This window comes from Pipistrellus kuhlii, unplaced genomic scaffold, assembly GCF_014108245.1.
Source record: "Pipistrellus kuhlii isolate mPipKuh1 unplaced genomic scaffold, mPipKuh1.p scaffold_m20_p_11, whole genome shotgun sequence".
Lineage (NCBI taxonomy): Eukaryota > Metazoa > Chordata > Mammalia > Chiroptera > Vespertilionidae > Pipistrellus > Pipistrellus kuhlii.
The window spans coordinates 48389351-48395810 of record NW_023425416.1 but is presented as its reverse complement, the minus strand read 5'-3'; the positions used below and the strand labels follow the sequence as shown (position 1 = coordinate 48395810).

At 46.2% G+C, this 6460-nt stretch overlaps 1 long non-coding RNA gene across 1 annotated transcript; it reads left to right on the top strand.

Moving 5' to 3' along the window:
- The first annotated feature begins 318 nt into the window (after nt 1-318).
- LOC118714992 lies at nt 319-4598 on the top strand. The gene is made up of 2 exons (XR_004986733.2): nt 319-2146; nt 4502-4598. It is a non-coding gene; the product is annotated as an uncharacterized LOC118714992 (long non-coding RNA).
- Nucleotides 4599-6460: the final 1862 nt, after the last annotated feature.

Sequence of the window (6460 nt, the reverse complement as noted above, 5' to 3'; positions counted from 1 at the left end):
AGTACATCTCTCCCTCCTGTTTTCCACTCTGTTAAGATCTCTGGCAACTTGGACCTGCTATTTTTATTATTATTATAATTACTAGGGGCCCAATGCATAACATTCGTGCAAGGGGCTTGGCCTTTGCGGCCCCATCTTTGTCCAGAAGGTCGTTTGGCTGTCCGGTCTAATTAGCATATTATGCTTTTATTATTATAGATAATTATTATCAGCCCCATGAGGTCTTTTTGTTTTGTTAATCCTCACCCAAGGATATTTTTTCCTTTGATTTTTAGAAAGAGTGGAAGGGAGTGGTTGAGAGAGAGAGAGAAAAAAACATCCATGTGAGAGAGATGCATCAATTGGTTGCCTCCCTCAGGGTGGAGCCTGCAACCAAGGTGTGTGCCCTTGACCAGAATCGAACCCACAACCCTCAGTCCAAGGGCCAACACTCTAACCAAGGAGACAAACAAGTCAGGGCCTCATACTGTCTTGACTTAATTCTTCCTCCAACCAGACACATGGTCACTCCCTCAGTCCATCTGGTCCCAATACAATCTACACACTACCCTTCCGTCATCTCTGCCTCAAGGAACCCTGCCTCTCTCCAGCAATTCCACTTCTGTATTTATGCTCAGCCTTCTAGGGAAATTCACCCACATGTGAAGACTCCACAGAATCATGGTTTCCAATGTCAAGTCCTGGATCTGCCACTTCAGGCCACGAAATGCTTGTTACTCCATCTCTGCAAGGTTTGGCCTCCTCACCACCAAGTGGAAATCAAGGACACCTGGCTCTCCGGAGCGCAGAGGAGGGTCGGGGCGGGCATGCAGCACACTGTAGTAAATGTTAGCGACAGCAATTGCCATCATTGCTGACGGCCAGCCCTCCCCAAGAGGGCAAGGGGAAGTTTCTCTGAAATACTCACAGCTGGTCCAAGCCTCCAAATTCCTTCTCCAGCCCCTCATCCCGCCTCTTCCGCGATCATTCACCACTCAGCTCCTCCTTCATGGGGGAGACAAAGCCATTGGCATAGGTCTCGTTCTCATTTGTCCACATTCTCTGCCCATTCCTTGCTCCATGTTGAGGATGTGCTCTTACCCTGGCCCTGTCCAGGGCTGATTCCCTTCCTCGGCCTTCAGGTGCCAGCCTTGCCCCCATGTCAGCTTCCATCAGCGGGCCCCTCACTGTCTTGTGCCTTCGACCTCTCCAGTGGCCCCATCCTTCCAGCAACAAAAAGCAAGCACTTAAAGAGACGTCATTTCTGAGAAGATGGAGTCAATATCGTTTTCCTGTTCCCTTCTCTAAGTACAACTAAAAACCCAGGACGTTATATATAAGACAAACATAGGAAAACTGAAAGGTGGAGAGAGGAAGACAGACTGACTACGGATCCTAGCACTAGAGGAAGTGCATGGTGGTGAGTTACCTGAGTCTTCTTTTTCCCTTATCCATCCCCAAATTGGAGCCGAAGAAGCCAGCAACCAGGAGACACCAACAGAGAAGGAGGCAAAAAGCCCTGCTAGGGCCGCCATAACGAAACACCACAGATTGGATGGCTTTGGTATTGGGATAATGCTCGTCTAATAGATGTGAGGTAGGTAGAAACTGCTCCTTGCTCTTTGATTTTTGAGAAGAATTTAAGAAGGGTTGGTATTAATTCTTCTTTAAATGTTTGGTAAAACTCACCGCTTAGCCACCGGGTCCAGGACTTTTCTCAGTTCAGAGATTTTTTGATTACTCACTCGATCTCTGAACAAGAATACCAAAGCCAGACGAAGAGACAAGAACACCACAGACCAATATCCCTTATGAGTATTTACTCAAAAATCCTCAACAAAACATGAGTAAATCAAATTCAGCAGCATATTAAAAGGAGTATATACCATGACCAACTGGGATTTATTCCTTGATCGCAGCTATGGGTCAACACCCACAAAACTCAGTCAACATGATATACACCATTCAGGCACTGCAGCCCCAGTGTTAATGAATCATTACAGGCTTTTCTGCTTGCTATGTGCGTCTTCCACATTTTACATTCTCATCAGCATGTGATCTGTTCTGACTAAACGGATCAGCTGAGATTGAATTAATTCATTAATTTTAGCAAAAGCATGAGGATGTGCGTGCGGATGGACGGACCTCTGATTCACAGCTGGCGGAGGTGCGTGGATGCTTGCCCCCTCTCTAGAGGGTGTCTTTCTCTAACTATATTTTAGATTTTAAAATTGTTCAAACCTTTTGATCCAGGAACTTCATTTCCAGATAGGACCCTAAAGAATTAATCAGAGCCGAAACCGGTTTGGCTCAGTGGTAGAGCGTTGGTCTGCGGACTGAAAGGTCCCAGGTTCAATTCCAGTCAAGGGCATATGCATTGGTTGCGGGCACGTCCCCAGAGGGGGGTGTGCAAGAGGCAGCTGGTCGATGTTTCTCTCTCATCGATGTTTTTGGCTCTCTATCCCTCTTTCCTCCTCTCTGTAAAAAATCAATAAAATATATTTTTAAAAATATTATTAAAAATAAAAAGAATTAATCAGGGCCCTAACTGGTTTGGCTCAGTGGATAGAGCGTCAACCTGTGGACTAAAGGGTCCCAGGTTCAATTCTGGTCAAGGGCATGTACCTTAGTTTCGGGCACATCCCTAGTAGGGGGTGTGTAGGAGGCAGCTGATCGATGTTTCTAACTCTTTCTCTCCCTTCCTCTCTGTAAAAAAAAAAATAAATAAATAAAAAATAAAAATAAAAATCTATAAAATATATTTTTTTAAAGGATCAGGGATAAGTGTGCAACAATATTCAAGTTCTACTAGCATTCATACTGAAAAGTGAGAGAGAGCTTAACCACCAACAGTACGTGTCTGACTGACTAAATCAATCATGGTTTACCCGTGTGATGAACTGTATGTGGTTATTACAAATTATTTGAGAGAATTGGAATAATATAGGGAAATACAATGCCATGCTAAGTGAGAAAAATGGAAAACAATTTGATTTCAGTTTCATCTAAATTGAAGCTAAAAGGAAATACTTCCAATTATAAGTGGTTATTGCTGAGTTGTCTTATTGATTGGGGGTGAAGTCTTGTTTTTATTTTTGTGGTAGTTCTCTAAGTTTTTGTTCGTAACTGTTTATTTCCTTTCTAATGGTTTTCATTTATCATGAAATATTTCAAACATTCAAAAAATAGAAAGAAATGAGCAGATATACATTAGGTCTCTACCTCATACAATAAAAAAAATTAATTCCAGTTAATTCGTTCATTCCAGAATGTGGTCCAAAAATATGAAAAGCAAAACGGAGAGACTTTGAAAAGAGAACATAGAAGACCCTCTCTGATCTCAAGGTAAAGACCTCTCCTGCTGACCTCTTTAGCAAGACACGCGCTGTTTCAATATTCCCGCCTAACAAGCCAGCCCAAAACTCAGCGGCTTAAAGCAGCAACCAGCTTTTCCTGTTGACCATTCTGCAGTTGAGCAGTTTAATCTGGGCTCGGGGGCAGTCCTGAAGGTCTTTCCTGGGCTCATTCATGTCACTGTGGCCGGCTGTCAGGTTACCTGGGGACTGGCGTTGGCTGGTCACAGGGTGTCTGGGCCACATGTCCATCATCAGGAGGCTGCCTGAGCTCATGTACCTGGCAGCCGACAGAGTTCCAAGCCTCTGAGCTCAGAGCTCCCACAGCCTCACTCCCATCGCACTCCCTTGGCCAGAGCCGGTTCTGAGAGCCCAGTAGGGTAGCGATAGGTCCTCCTGCTGACCGGAGGAGCTGTACAGACATTGCACGGATGCAGGAACGCAGGGAGTGGAAAGATCGTGCCATCTGTGCAGTCAGCCATGAGGAATAAAATGCACAAACCATAAAGGAAAAGATTGATAGTCTGAACACATAAAATTAAAACTTCTGTATGAAAAATGATACCGTATATGTAGTACCTTTATAATCATAAAACAAAATTAAAATAAAGATTTCAGGATACTGCACTTTTTTTTTTTTAAACACTGAAGAAAATATCTATGTAAAAATCTGATCTTCCAAAGTGGGGAAGTTATTGGATCAATAATGTCTTTATATTTGGATGCTTTCTCCTCAGATAGGCATATTACAAGACTCAGTCAAATAGTAAAGACCACCTCCTGCATTTGAAAAGGAATTCCTTCCACAGAAATTCGTATTACACATCTATTATACGATATACAATAAATTGTGTCTATTTAAAATTATAAGTGCTGCCTTAGCCGGTTTGGGCCAGTGGATAGAGCATTGGCCTGAGGACTAATGGGTCCCTGGTTCAATTCCGACCAAGGGCACATGCCCAGGTTGCTAGCTCAATTCCCAGTAGGGGGTGTGCAGGAGGCAGCGGATCAATGATTCTCTCTCATCATTGATATTTCTATCTCTCCCTCTCCCTCCCTCCCTGAAATCAATAAAAATCTATTTTAAAATAAATAGGAAATGAGAAATAAATGCATAATTAAAAAATAAAATTACAAGTGCTTCTTCATCTTAATTCTTCTCATTCCAGGAAGATTTTTGAATTAATCACCAGAATCTTAGAGGTCTCTTGTTAAAGAAGCAGGAACATTGAGAGGATTGAGCTTTCCTGTCTTCAGAGAGAGTGAGTAAGAAGGGACTGGGTCTAAGCACAGACTGAGGGACCTACACTTTTTTTTTTTCTGAGTCAGTGCTCAGAAATCCAACCTTTGCCTTTTGTATGACTCTGGAAGTGCCCAAAACACCAGCTCCTGGGGCCTCCTGGAACAGTTTGGGTCAGACCATGAGGTACCCTAGTGACTCATGGCCCGTCACAGTGTAAACAAGAGGGGGTTGTGGTGTCTCAAGGATGTGATCGCAATCACACCCCTGAGCAGCAACAAGCCTGCTGGGTACGTCAGATGCTCAGAAAGCAAACTTTCTGCTGAGAGCAGCAGCCCTGGTTCCTTTGGGGCTTGTACCCACAGATGAAAAAAGAAAGGGAGCACCGGAGACTGAGTGAGTGGAGGGGCACGGGATTCTCCGATGTCTCCCTTCGTCTGCCCGCCCTTCGTGCCCATCGCGCCGGCCAGCATCCTGGAAAGAGCCCCATTTCGGCTCAGAGGCCCTCATGTCAGAACACCTGGGTAGTGAGTCACCTCTGTCACCGAAGGACCAACCAAGGTGACAGCTGAGAGCTGATGTAATCTCTCCACCCAGCTTCCTGCTCAAGGGGCTAGAACCGTGGTTCGCAAACTGCAGCTCACAAGCCACAAACGGCTCTTTGGCCCCTGAGTGTGGCTCTTCCACAAAATACCACGGCCTGGGTGAGTCTGTTTTGAAGAAGTGGCATTAGAAGAAGTTTAAGTTTAAAAAATTTGGCTCTCCAAAGAAATTTCGATCATTGTCCTGTTGATGTTTGGCTCTGTGGACGAATGAGTTTGCCAACCACTGGGCTAGAACACCAATCACACCCCCTCGCTGTCTGCTGGCCCAGCTCCGCCAGGGGGGCAGGGCAGCAGCATGGCACCCCATCTGCTTGTGTCAGGGCCCTGCTTACCTCCCTGTGGCGCTGCTTGATGATAAATATGGCAATTTCACCATTACAAATATTAAATTTTTTTTGTTTGTTTTTTTAAATATATTTTATTGATTTTTTTACAGAGAGGAAGGGAGAGAGATAGAGTATCAGAAACATCGATGAGAGAGAGACATCAACCAGCCGCCTCCTGCACACCCCCTACTAGGGATGTGCCCGCAACCAAGGTACATGCCCTTGACCGGAATTGAACCTGGGAACTGACGTACAGGTCCGCTATCCACTGAGCCAAACCAGTTTCGGCATCACCTTTACAAATATTTACCTGCGCCTCCAAAGGCCACCGGGAGGATTCCCAAACACTTGGTTTCTCACAGGAATGCTCTGCAAAGGGAAGGGGATGGTCTCTTTCCCTTGTAGCCACCGGGAAAGCTCAGTGTGTTAATCTACCTTCAGATGGGTGAGGGCAAGGCCTAGGACCTGGGAGGCATGGGCCTCCCTTCCGCAGTTCTGCAGGAGAGTCCAGCCGGCTACCCTAGTGACATGCAGAAGGAAGTGACTGAGGTCCGTGGCCAAGAGGAGGGCAGCGTGTTGGTGACCTGGGAGATGGGAACTGTTCTCCTGGGGATGGGGATGGGGGTGAGGGGAGGGTGGGAGTGGGGTGAGGAAACAGGTGCCTCTGGTTTGCTTCGAGCTGATGGTTTAGCAAAGGAGCGTGGCAGAGGCAGTTCGGTGTCATTTCTGTGAACAACACCCCCAGTTGTCCGTGGGGTCCACAGGTGCTGAGATGCCCCTGTGAGAGCTCAGTGCACAGGAAGTGCCTGACCACGTGTGAAACCGACCCTTGTCACAGGTCTAGTCTCGGAAGGGCCGCCGCATGGGCCCCGGGGGTCTCTTTTTGTGGGCTCAGACTCCTCTTGGGGGCCCCCTTTTGACACATACGCCATCCCACCTCTGCGTGGAGTCAGTCAC